The 13,576-nt window shown below is 45.2% G+C and overlaps 1 protein-coding gene across 7 annotated transcripts in view; it reads left to right on the forward strand.

Annotated features, from left to right (window-relative positions):
* Nucleotides 1-13,576, forward strand: part of LOC103054555 (LIM domain only protein 7) — a 102,210-nt gene that overhangs the window by 19,963 nt on the left and 68,671 nt on the right. The window lies entirely within an intron of this gene.

The following is a 13,576-nucleotide window of genomic DNA, read 5'->3' on the forward strand; positions in this document are numbered from 1 at the left end:
TCATCTGTGGCGGAGAAGCAATAAAATAACTGAACTTCAGGATCCGTTGCTACCTTTGTCTAGTAAATCATTGATAAACCTTTGCACTTTATTGTTTCATAACAATTGGTATTGATGCTAAAAATCATGAGACTTCAGGGAATCCCCGGGTTAAGGACGCCCGGGTTAAGGACGACCCATAGTTAGGAATGGAGCCTATGGCAGGAAAATTCAAGTTAAATAGACAATGATTTGTGTTGAATACACAATGGTTCGAGTTCATTACACAAGACTGCCTATGCAGTATTATACAGTAATACTGTTCCAGTTTACATACACATTCGACTTAAGGACAGACCTTGGGAATGGCACTCGTTCTTAAACTGGGGCCCACCTGTACTTGAAACTTTGTCTTCAGTGTCGTTCAACCAAAAAGCTTCCTATTTTTGTGCTGCTCACCTGGGCTGCTTGCGTGGAGAAGCCTTTCCTTCCTTCCTCCCTCCCTACCACAGGGCAGTGGGCCTGGGTGCCCCACACAGCGCTTGCTGGTTGGGCTCCGAAACAGTTCTTTGGCAGGGCCAACTTCCCTTGATTTGTAGAGTCTCCAGCTCTTCTCCCACCTCATTCCTCTTCCTCCCCAGTTCCCATCTGGAAAAACGTTGATCCCATGGCACGTTATGTTCTTACACCCCTTGCTCTGCACTGGGAGACAAAGTCAGATCTTTGCAAAAGGTGTGGCTACGCAGGCTTGTAAAATATGGAGAACAGCATCCCAGAAAGCTGTCCCGCTGGAATCTTCCCTCCCCAGCACAACAGGGTTGTAAATCTCTCCCTGCCCCAGAAGAGGGTGAGAGCGAGCGAGCTTTGGATGGATGACACCCAGTACCAAAGGCTGCTCAGCTGGCCCCTTCCCTCTCCCCCTGCAGCTAATCTGGAGGAAGGGCTCCTTGTGCACAACATGGACTACCAGCTTCCATGCGATAAGGTCTGGGGATAGGGTCCCTGGAGGGAGATAAGGGATCTGCCGGATCCTCTGCTAGACCCTTCCTTCCTTCCTTCCTTCCTTCCTTCCTTCCTCCCTCCCTCCCTCCCTCCCTCCCTTCCTTCCTTCCTTCCTTCCTTCCCCACCCAGCCACCCCCCACCTCCTCTGGGCGAATCCCTGAGGGAGGGGGCCGCCCAGAAGCCGCCTTGGCCAGACCCTTCCCTCCCCGTGGGAAGAACTGTAGGAGGTGGCTGGTTTTTCAGGAATAACAGAGCTCACCAATTTTATTTGCACCAGAGTTAGGGTTAGTTAATGTTAACTTCTGATGCAGCATCGCTGAGCAGAGTTCAGTATCTTTCAGTGAGATGGTCTGCCCTTCATGTTGCTTTATGGAAAAATGGGCTCTTCGGACCTGGAAGTTGGGAGTCTACTCCTTCCTCTCAGCTTAACGCTCCTACAAGCCCAAAATGTCAAAGTTGAGCAGCGACTTCTCTTTCACTGTGTCTGTGAGTAAAGTGGCCATTTTGATCATGCAGACCTGTCCACAGTGATTGTGAGGCGTTTTCTCAGTGTTTCAGCCCTGAAGCTTCTGTTCCTTAACTTTATTTTTAATGTTGACCAAGCCTGCAGCTGCTGTGAGAGGAGATGAGGCCAGAGTGTGGATTAAAATGTCTTTTTACTCAAAGACTATGTTTAACCTGCAGGGCTTCCAGCAACACAATCCATTATTCCATTAACATGGGTGTATTTGCTACTTACGCGCTCCTTGTAGGAAACAGAAGGAAAAAAACCCTACAGAGGTCGTCTGCCTGTTTGGACCGATTGGTATGTTATTTCTAGTCAATAGCACAAATTTCTGTAACAAAAAATTGTGACTGGGTGCTGAAAATTGAATTGAGAATTTGGTTGAAAATAGTCGGCCTTTCGGCGGACTATTGAGGATTGTAATGAGGGTGGATAATGGCTGAACCAACTTCCTCAGATACTTCCTTCACAGACCTCTAAACACATTGAACCGTCAAACGTTGGGGAGCCGTCAGATGTTGGGGCAATTTCCTTGCCATCTCAACTTCTAAAGATCGCCCTCTTCATGTTGGTGAGATGAGCTCCATGTACTTCTGTCAAGGTTCAGTTCATAGAGGAGGGTGGCTGAACAAAATCCGTTCCTTGTGAAACAGGCATACTAGCACAAAGGTGCTTAAAAAGATTCCTTCGTAGCAAAGTTGTTAACCTGAGCAAGCCACGATTGCTTGAGTTTTAAAATACAAATTCCATTTAAGAACAGCAGAGGTCAGACTGTGTTAGAAAATGAACTGTGGTTTCAATTAAAAACATACATTCTCTTTTACCCATATATATTGAAAATATACAAATGTTTTCGTATATGCTTTGCATGCAAAAAATGTTTTGCATGCAAAAATGTGCAAAAGTAGGTCTCGGGGAATAGGGACCGAAAGTCTAAAGATGGGAACTATGCATCTGGCTTCGTATAAGTTGTAAAGGAAAGATTGCCTTGCACTTATAAGGGGAGAAGTGTTTCAAACATATGGTGCTCTTTCTCAGATAATTCGGTTATGCCACAAAAGGCAAAAGGCACATCTGTTCCTGCTCCTGTCGAGGGTAGTTTGAACATGAAAGCGAACAGAATAGCTCAGTGCGAGGCTGGTCCAGGGAAAAGGAGCAGATTACAAAAAAGTGTTGAAGGATCGCCTAATTGTTTTGTCCTTATAGGCTACAGAAATAAATGTGTATGTAGAGAGAGGACCTTCTCCTGGAATGGTTGGTTCTAAGTCAATTGTTCATACTCCTGCTGCTGCCTGTTGATCAAGCCTGATGGTTGCTTGTACTTAAGGTTTGAGGAGTGCGCTGTGGATGCTCTGACCTGTTCTCTGATTCATGGTAACTATGATGGAGGGATAACATTCAGAGTGGAAATAGTTGCCACTGTTCTTTGAGGTTCTCAGTCAATATATCTGATAGCAGTACTGGTTAGAGTTAGGCTAATAAATCTAAAGCCAGTGCAGGCAAAAGAGAGGTGTGCCATCGTTACCACAGGACTGTCAACACCCCTTTGAGGAGATGGAATTCCCGGAAGAATTGGGTTCACCATCTGGGATGTTCTGGATTCAGTTTTGTAGCTGGAAGCTCAGGTGGCAACCGAAGTGAAGAGTGCCTTGCCCAGCTTAACATGATACACCAACGGCTTCCATTTTTGTAGATGTCAGATCTGGCTACATTGACACGTGATTCAGCAACCACCAGACGGATTAATGCAACACATGCATTTTACTTGGGGTTTCCTCTGAGGGGTCTTTGGAACTACAGCCCATCAAGAACACAACTGCAAGAATTTTGGTGGGTGTTTGCAGGCAGAGTTATTACAGAAATCCTGTAAGGGTCCCACTAGGAACTAGATGGTTTCCATGTACAGTTCCAAGTGTGGGTCATAACCCTTAGAGCCCTAAAGAGTGTGGGTTCAGGAGCTCTCCAGGACTGTCTGTTCTCCTGTCAGCTTGCCTGTTCCCTGGGATACAACGGAGGCTTTTTGGGCCACCGAAAAGACCTCCTCAGCCAATACAGCTAAATTCCAGAACTCCTGGTTTGGCACAGGTTCACTCTATGGTTCACGCTCTTGTTTCATTTTCTGGCATTTTCTGCACCGGCAACCTAAGTTATTAAAGTGGTTATCCTGTACTTTTGCCGAGTTACACCTTTTGTGGATATTTTGCATGGTTTTTTGAAATGTTCTTAGGATTGTCTTTGTTTTGTCTTTGAAGCACTTTAAAAATCGTACTGATTTTAAAAGTTGTGAGCTACAACTGAAGAATAGGATAGAAACCTTTCTATAAATAAATGGTTCATGGCAGATACGGATTGGAATGAAGCTTGGAAATTTGCTCGCAAGCCCCAATTAAAGAAGACTCGTTCCAGATGGTATAGATAGTCGACGTAGTGAGCTTTGGCAAACCTTTCTTCTTCTCTACCTGGTTCCTTTTTTGGATTTGTAGATATGAATGATACGCAACTGGATAATTTTCTTCTTTTACAAATGGCTTTGTTGCCATCATCTTCACACTTAAGCTAAAAAAAATGTCACAAGTCCTGTTGGATCAGAGTGTTTGGCACCCACAGACGAGATGCAAATGCAGGAGTGTCTCCCTGCTCAGTTCCTGGCAACTGGCACTCAGAGGACCGTTTCTCACCTTGCAGCTAACGTGAAGGCTCTCAAGCAGCTGATCACACTAGTCATCTTCATTCATTGCTCTGATGTAGCTCTTCAGAGAATGGTTCCCCCCATCTCTTGGGGGTCACGTTGTGTAATGGTATGTAGGAATGACCTTGGGAGACAGGCTGAAGAGACACAACCAAGGAAACGGTCAGATAAAAGGCAGCTGAGCCTGCAGCAGGAATGTGGGCAGGGCAAGAGGCTCAGAAAGGACCTTCCCTAGTTCTTGGGCTGTAAAGGGGGCGGGGGGACAGGTGTACTTTCAGACTTGCAAGATTCTGTTACTGTAATCTTACAATATATGCTGGTCTATGACTGTAATAAATTTATTAAATTAAATCTTACAATAAAGTAGAATTAGCTCATCTGGCCGTGTTTCCTGTCTGGTCTACCTCACAAGCCTGACCCACTGGGACTGGAAGATGGTCCCCAATTCCCTGATTTACATCATGACCCGCTGGCTTCCTCCCTCAGTTTCTAGCCCTGCAGCCATTTCTCTCTGGTCAGTCTGGAAAATGACTCAGAGGTTGCTCTGAAGGGGCCGAAGAGTAGAGGGAAGCTTCTGTTGCGTGAATTCTGGCCAGTTTTGCTGGCCCGGATCTGGGCTCTGTCTGTAGCACACTACTGCTGGTTCAGCCTTTCTTCTCTAACGTGGGAAGGAAGGGCACTAATTTGCATGTATAACCTGCTATCTGTGTTGTTGCTTACTATTTTGAACAAGAACTGAAGTTTGGGGTTTAATATACAGGACCCCCTTGGTTGTCCCAATGAAATAATTGTACGAATGTGTAGCTCCTAATTAGAAGGGGAACCATGTTGGTTTTGCTTGTGGCATGATGGGGTGGAAGGCAGCCCAAGCTTTACGTAAAGAAACTGTTCTGCACCATGGTTTACAGCAGAAGGTCCCTTGTGATGGAACTTAAGAATCAGTTCACTCATCTGCCTTGCTAGGAATTGCAACGTCCTTTCTCACATAGACCACAAAGGCGTGAATAGTGGGTGGGTGGCAGTTCTCTCTCTCTCTCTCTCTCTCTCTTTTTGCAAAACCAAGCTCAGCCTGACATTTAAATATTGATGGCTAAGCATTTAAACCCACTTGTTAATTTGTTGTTTCTGATGAAGAATCAGCCATTTATAAAGCCTGAATAAATTCATGGCTCTCACTGCCTTCTGAATGTTTTAATTACAGTGGTTTTTCTTGTTTGAAAATTTCAGCAAAATGAACAAAGCCGTGCTCCTCACAGATGAGGCCTCTTGTGCTTCAGGAAAAAAAAAGTCAGCTGTTGACGGAGCTGCAATAGAAGGTTGTAACAACTGCACATTCTTGGGAGGAGTTGTACAATAGGTCCACATCCTGCTGTCTTACTGATTTATAGCCTAAAATGGAGTTAAACATACCATTAATATCAGGTGTCAGATTCCTGTTTAAGTATATCATGATGCCTGTTCTCCTGGCTTCTGAGATGTATGGAACATGTGCACTTTGCAATAAATCTCTGAGATGATCCCTTGATTGAAGTAAAACCACATCTAAGAAATGTGAAAGACTTTGAAAAAAAATCCCCTTTTGCAGTGTTGGTCTTCAAGCTGCCTTTGCACAGCTCCTAGTAACATTTCGTAGGACATGCACATGGCTCGATTGGGTGAATTGCACTGATGATGTTGAACACGGCCAAATTCTTTGTACTGAAAAGGAGGATAAAATTGGCTATTTCTTCTTTAACATGAATGAATTTAGGTTGTAGGTTTGTTCACAATTGCTCTTTCATGTTAATGCACTTCACGTTTGAATGATGGGCGATGGCAACTCTTTCTGGAAATGTTCAGCATGAAAGGAAATTTTATCAACAGGCCAAAGAAAATCTCAGTGGAAAAAGATTGGATTTGATTAAGTGGGGAATTTTAATACTTTACCTCCTCATTTAATATTTCCTTCCACCTTCTCCCATTTTTAGCCATAATTTCATGGTCGATGCATGAGCTAATGCTAAAAGTATTTACAAATTCACATTTCTTACATTGAGGGAAGTGAAAGAGGTATCTTGCTTTACAGGTTTGAAATAATATTTTTTGTTTGTTCGAGGAAATAACTTCAGGGTTTAAGGAGCAGGGATGGGCAGGGTGCCATGGAATGGCTGCGGAAAAAATATACAGGAAATGGCCCGCTTTTTGTTTGAGTTGCTAGGTGGGCAGAGTCCGGACGTTCTTGAACGGGAGCATTCTGAGAGGGAGCTGATCCCGGGAGTGAGGGCGGTCTGGGAATAGCCGCTTAGGCATCTTGTCTGGTGCACAAGAGCCATTTGTGCCAGCCTGGGGTATGTGGCACCTTAGGTCGAAGGTAGCAGGTGTCTGAAAGGGAGTTTCATCCAGCTTTACAGAGATACTCCACTGTAATGTGACGCACAGTTCGGCTGTGCCGAGAACGTCCAAGGGTTTTAATTTGCAGGGTCTTCTTTCGCTGAGTAGCGGAAAAGTTCTGGGAAGCCCTGTGAGGCTTCTCCCAGCAGAAGGCCGCTGCCAGGCTTCCGGCTTTTTGCCGTTGGGCTCAGCTGTCGTCCAACCAACTCCTTGGCCCCCAACTGTCACTTTTTCCAGGCACCCCGTCTTCACATTCTCCAATTCCAGCTGTTCAGAGATCTTCAGATATTCCAGTTCCACGTTCAGAACAGTCCTGTGAGGTTGGTTAGGCTGAGTGGGGAGCAAATGGCTCAGAGGCCCGCCACAAGCACTGGGGACACGGGAGCCCCACTCGAGGGGGAAGACGTGGGCCTCCAGTTGCCTGGTTCCCCTGCTGCCTTCCAACTGCTGCGATATACGGACTGCTGCTGTGATGGAATGGACTTATGAAGGCCAGGCTCAGGGAGATAAGCGTGCTCTTAGTCCCCAACAGGAGCGTCGGAAGTTCAAGAGGATGAGGCTGGCACCTCCCTTAGGAATTCACGGTGTTGTGGCTGGCTGGCTTGGGAACTTGGGTTCAGTCTGGGGAGAGTCTGTCTTGAGGTGGAAGCTAATAAATGCAACAGAACTGCATTTGCATTGTCTCTTGGAGTTCTTTGAGCTGAACCTGACAGCTGCGGTATCGCTGTCAGCCTCCCTCTGCGTGTGCGATTAATTCGCGGATTTTTTTAATCTACTAATGTCTTCCTGCACCTCATTTCATCATTCTGAAGCACATTTCTTTAAATTTTGGTATTCTTTCCCCAATTTCTTGTCCCGGTTGTCTGCACCCCTGCTGGAGATCTGTGTTCCGCTTAAGCCCGCTAGACCGTGGACCTGTTCTCATCCCCTTCCTCCTCCTGGGCCAACCTGTCTGCGTTTGGACCCTTTCCTGTCCTGTCCTCCTTTTGCACCACTGCCCTCCCCAGAAACCCCCCAGGACGCCTATCTTTCCAGAGTCCTGATCTTGATGCACCAAAGCCACACTTTCCCTGGTAGGACACCGTTGCCTGCTGGGCTCGAATGCCAGGCTTCTCCTGATGGGCGCACAGCACAGGTGCCTCTGCCGAGAGGGGTTCGGGGAGGGTAGGGTTTTTCAACGTTTCCTTTTTACCAGCGCCCGGAGAAGAAGCTTCCTGCAGAGGCGGGTGCGCAGTGAAGCTCTTGATGACGGTTGGCTTTGGAAATTGGTTCCTTCAGCTCTGTAGGAGGTTATGCACATAATAATAGCTTTTGGCCTGTTAATCCTATAGCTGGTATGTGGATAATGTACATAGCAACTGGCAGAGGGTAATTTGATCTCTTGTTCCCGGAGAAACGCCTCAGAAGGAGAAGAGGGTTCTGCTAAACTCGCTCAGCTCTCTTAGCCCTGTTGGCAGCAAAGTGGGGACGCTCGCTCTGTCGCCCTGGTCAAGGGGGAAGGTGCGTGTTCGGGTCTTGCCGGCTAAGGTAGAGCAAAGCCCTTCTCGAGCGGAGTGACCAAACCGAGTGGGAGGATTCTGTATTGCCACGAAAACAGCAGAGGGACGATTGAGTCTGGCTTGGTGCAGAGACTTATCCTTTATTCTGGGAGAAATGTATTTCTGAGGGAAATGAAATAGGAGCCTTTTGTTACCAAATTGCCTTGGTGTGATATTTATTTTCCTAAATGAACTTGACTAGCTGATTCCAATTCAGAAAATCTAGATTCCTTTCACCCGTCCGGTTTCGGCTTGATTTATGTTCCCTCCGTCGGTTGATGTCATGATTTTAACATCTTTCCCAGAGGCCATTTCTTTAATCCCGCGCCAAGAAGGAGCTTCGTTTGGCTCTGAACTGCTTGTAATATTGCACCTAATGTCTTTCCTTGGGCTGTGCTTGGTCCTGACTGCGTTCTCTTTTCCGGGGACTTCACAGCATTTTCATCAGCACAAATAAGTTGAATCTAGATCTGTGGGAAGCCCCGATCATGGACTTCCTTAAATATGTGTAAGTCCTGTTGTTTATCAAGCAAAAATAGGAGTTTGGTCATATTATGAAAGTTGATGAATGTGTGTGTGTGTGTGTGTGTGTGTGTGGGATAAGTCTCATTCTTCTTTTCTCTGCCGCCAAAATATCAAGAAGGTGGCGGGGGGCAGATTAGTTTCTTAATTTCTGACTTTCATTGTAACTTTAAAACATGAACATTAAATTCTGCAGTAGAATCAAAGCATCTGGGTTTCCCATAAAAGAGGGAGGGAGGGAGGGTTTCCAGCAAACCTCTTGGTTTAAGTACTACTTGCTTTTCTTTTCGACCAAATATGCTATGCAGAGATGATACCTCAGTATTTCTAGGGAATGGAATATAGAGGAGAAAATTCTGTTACTCAGATGCAGAGTAATGAAAGCAGAAATACCCTCGAGAATAGTGTTTCTCAACCGTGACAACTTTAAGACGTGTGGACTTCAACTCCCAGAATTCCCCAGCCAGTCATGCTGGCTGGGGAATTCTGGGAGTTGAAGTCCACACGTCTTAAAAGTTGTCAAGGTTGAGAAACACTGCTCTAGAAACTGCCTTCAAACTGTAGGAAAATTTAAATGACAAAGAGAACTGAAAGAGCAGCTACCTAAATCCCTTTTCCAGGAGCCAGGCTTCCTTGCAGTGTCCGTGGGCACTTTTCTGATCTGTTTTGGTTTTGGATGGTCAGGGCCATTCTTCTTTAAGACAAAATATGGCGGCATCTGCTTGAAGCTTTCAGTTGAAGAGCGACTGAGACTACTTAGTCCTGGACCTGCTTTCCCTAATCAGTCTTGCTCCCCGGTAACTGACGGGGCCTTTCGGGGTCCTTCCCGGCTGCAACAGGCGGCGTCTCCTCCTCCTGGATCGCACCCCTGCGGCTTCAGGGAGGGGGGCCCTTCTGCATCTTCTGCAGAAGAAGGTGAAGCGACCCAGCCCTGCAGCGGCCGCGGCGGCGTGTCCCTCTCTGGCACCCCTCCCCACGCACAGCGGAATACTCCAGGGAGAGAACGGTTTGGCGCGGCTGTTTAATTCAGCAGTATTTAGGTTTGATGGGTTTATTCCGGCCGTATCTGGATTCTGCCTTGGATGTGCAGAGAGGATCCAAATGTCAACACAATCGGCGTTCCACAGGAAAAAAATACATGTATTGCCGGACAAGGTAAAAACGAACGCGAGCAACCGCATGATTTGACTGCACGTGCAGCTTAATTGAAACCTGACTTTCTCTCAAGGGCGTCCATAATGTTTTAATTGATACAGAAGGGGTGCGACCATTGCAGCCTCTTTGCTCTGTTGACGTCGTTGAGAGACCTCCTGCGCACCCAAATGCCCCGAGTGAATTTTTTTGCAAAGCTCCTTCTCGTGGTGCCGCCCCCTCCTTGAGCATCTCACTGGGGAAGAGGAGGCTGCCGGTCAGGCAGAAACTGCAGCCACAGCTGGTGATTGGCTCCCATTACAAAACCCTTGGCTTCCAAGACACGCCACGTGGTTGAAAGTGACTCGGGTTTGTGGAAACGTGGCGGTTAGTCTGGGATACCAGACTTCAAATGCAGCAGTGATTTTATTTGAAACAAGAACCCTTATAGTTGCTACTAGGTAAAGTTTCTCTATATGTTGATGAAGTATTTTCCAGAAGTGTTAATTTAGGTGTTACTTTTTGTTTTATCTCATTGTGAAGCGTGACCTCTGCGGAGATTGCAAAGCAGGGTCATAAGAAAAGGGCCGGACATTTAGTTTCCTTTATTCTCTTGATTAACTACAGCTCATTTTCTTCTTCTGCGGCCATTTTTCCCTTCTTAATGCAGAGAGTACCTGGCCTTGAGTTATGTTACTATTGCTCTTCCATTCCGCTTAAGGCTAGGAATAAAACAATGAATAAAGGTTTGGGGGGGAGATGTTGACCAGCATGCTCTGATTCACACATAGGTCTATTAAGGTATAATAGGATATTTAGCTTAATGTGTAAAACCAGCTTTTACGGTTGGTATTGGATATGGACCAGATCACTGTGTTTTATTTAACAAATCATAGCTAAAAGTCTCTGCTTAATGTTATGTATGAAAGGCACCTTTGGAAGAAGCCATGATATGACTTTTTGAGTTTGGTTTAGTGCAGTGCGTAAACCAGTGATTTTAAGGGCTGACGCTGGCACGGCAGGCTCTCTGATACCTAGAGATGATTCAGAAGGGTGAGAAGAAGGTGCCTTTAGTTCAGGCCCCCAAAGCTGTTGAGAACATTTCCCTATTCGCTCTACAGTGATTGTGTTGGAGGAGTATGTCGGCAGCAAAGTCTCTAACCTAACCAGGCTGTTTCTGGGAGTCTCCTGCCAAGGGGTATCTGAGAGCTGAATTTAGGCATGAGGTTTTGGAGACTTCTGACAAGCAGCCTGGATGCTAACCCTGGCAGTTGTTTGGTCAAGTTATGTCTGGGCAAACCCTGATTAGAATCGCGGGTGCACACTGCTTGGTCTTGATAAGCACCCTTGATCCAGGAGATGAGAAAGTCTTGGCTTCTTATGGACTCTGGAAAGGAATTGGCCTAGATCAGTGTTTCTCAACCTTAGCAACTTTAAGATGAGTGGACTTCAACTCCCAGAATTCCCCAGCCAGCATGGCTGGCTGGGGAATTCTGGGGTTGACATCCACTCATCTTAAAGTTGCTAAGGTTGAGAAACACTGGCCTAGATGGTCAGATCGAATTGGGTGATCTCACAGAAACAGCTTCCATGGTCTTATACACCAACAGCGCTTGATTTGGTGTTTCTTTGGGGAAGTTTAAGACCATGTTCTGGGATAAGAGTCCTTTGTCGCTTTGACCAGTTTGTTCCAGTCTTCTGAAACAGAAGTTAAAAAGCCAGGAGTTAAGTTAGGGTGTACACATTCACTTGAGCCAACTTGGTTGACAATAAATTGCAAAAAAATATCAGAAAGGCTCTTTTAATTATAGTATTATTGAAAGAGCAAGGCTGGAACCCATTGGCAAGAGGAAAAAATAAAGACAAAATGCAATTACATGGGTAGAGCTTTTCCTTCTGGCAGCAGGTTTTCTCAGATTAGGTTCGTGGGATTCTTTCTGCTCATGCTTGTTGCAGAAATGAGCCGCACCCCTGACAGCCAACTGGAGAGAAACGTTGCTTTGCTTTGATCAGATTAGGCATCATTGTGCTTAACAATCAATGATTTTGTACTGTAGTAATGCATTAGATGTTAATTGTCTCATGCAGCCTTCCCACCCAGTCCGCCCAAATTTGTTGGGCTATGACTCCAGCCAGCGTGTTTGGAAATCAGAGGAGGTCTAGTGCAGGAAATGCATTCGGAAAGCACTAGTTTGGAAAAGGCCCCTCAAGCGAGCAAACCAACAAATGGATATAAAATGCTAGCTATTGCCAGTTAAATGGCCTTGTATTTTCCAGAGTTTAATCAATACCATTTAATCTTAACAAACTGTCTCTCTGTCGCTAATGTTTTGATCTGTGCACCAGTGGTCCCTAGGAGCATTTATGGGTCCAATATCATGAGGATTGCTGTCTTAGGATCCAGAAGTGTTGTATTGTAGTAGAGTGTTGTAGATAGAAGCACTGTGGCCACTTTGGAGTTTAAAACCAAGGTATGGTTAATGCTATGTCAACACAAGGTATGAAACTAGCCAGTGCAGTGATAAACCACAATCTCTGTTCCAAATGGTGTGACAAACTGTGCATAGAGGAAACCAAATATGAAGATTTTCCAAAATCTTTGTGCCAACCTATGGTTTAAAATGATCCCTAAAGACAGTTTCTGCCTTTTATGCACAGCATTTCACCATAAAAGATATTTTAAAAGTGAAACTGTTGGCCGCTAAGCAGGTGAGCTACACTTTCACAATTTTTACACATTTGAGTCCTGCGAGCATCCGTCACTTAGGAAGAGGCTTCTCACAGACCTTTGCTGAATACTTCTATCCCATCTGAAATGGATAAACGCCATTCCTTGAGCCTCCAGACAAATGGTGTTTGTACTTGTGATAATGTAGAGATTATTTCCATTTCTGACCACATTTTGCATCAGGAAATGGAAAATCCCACTTGCAGCTGGATGCAAGTTCCGGGGTAAGACCAGACTTTGTGATGTCAGCTGATGGAGGAATCTGGGCCCGTGGAGATCAGTGGGTCTTCAGAAAGAAGGCTTTTCAAGGTGTGTCAGTTCCAGTCCACATCAAGGAACAGAGGCCGCTTGGTCCCTTGATCACCTACAGTAGGTCTGGTTCAGGATCCCACATTGTCACAGGAATTGTCAAAGGGGGACATGAATAAGCTAAAGAGGGTACAATTGATCAACTTTCAGAGTGCATTTCTTCACACTTCCATTATGACATTCAGATTCCTTGCTTCTGCTTGGCTGAACATTGTTGAAGGACAAGGAGTCAGTTCTCTGATGCTGAAATTTACAAGGAAGAAATTAGGCTATTCGGTTTTGCAGAGCAACAGGGTAAAAAGTCCACTCCCAGTGCAGGGACGAAGTCATCCAGTTCCCCCTTTCCCAGATGAATCAGGCCCAGCTTTTGAAGGACTTGAGGGCAAAGCACCTTTGGGCCCTGGAGCCATCTCTCTGCTTGTTCCAGAAATTCTTTCAGAAATGGTGTTTCAGGCAAGGACCTAAACAGGATTTAGAAAGGCGGCCCTACCCTAGTTGAAAATGGATTGATTGAATTTAGCAAATGGAGTGACAATTGGCTGAACTCTGATTCCTCTCATTTTGTGACAAAATTGTAATGGCCCATAATGTAAATAATTTTACATAAAATAGCATTCAGAAATCATTTTTAAATAATTATTTATGATTTACATGATTTATTGGTCATTTTTCTGCTGAAAAATGGGAGAGATTAAAAGATGGATAACAATTTTGGAATACTTTTCTTAATTAATACATTATGTTATATTATATATAATATGTATAATATAATATTTAAAGTCAACAAAACATTTCCGGCCAC

The sequence above is a fragment of the Python bivittatus genome, unplaced genomic scaffold (assembly GCF_059951505.1).
Source record: "Python bivittatus isolate LINGU-HERP-01145 unplaced genomic scaffold, Pbiv_v1 ctg000210_np1212, whole genome shotgun sequence".
NCBI classification, from domain to species: Eukaryota; Metazoa; Chordata; class Lepidosauria; order Squamata; family Pythonidae; genus Python; species Python bivittatus.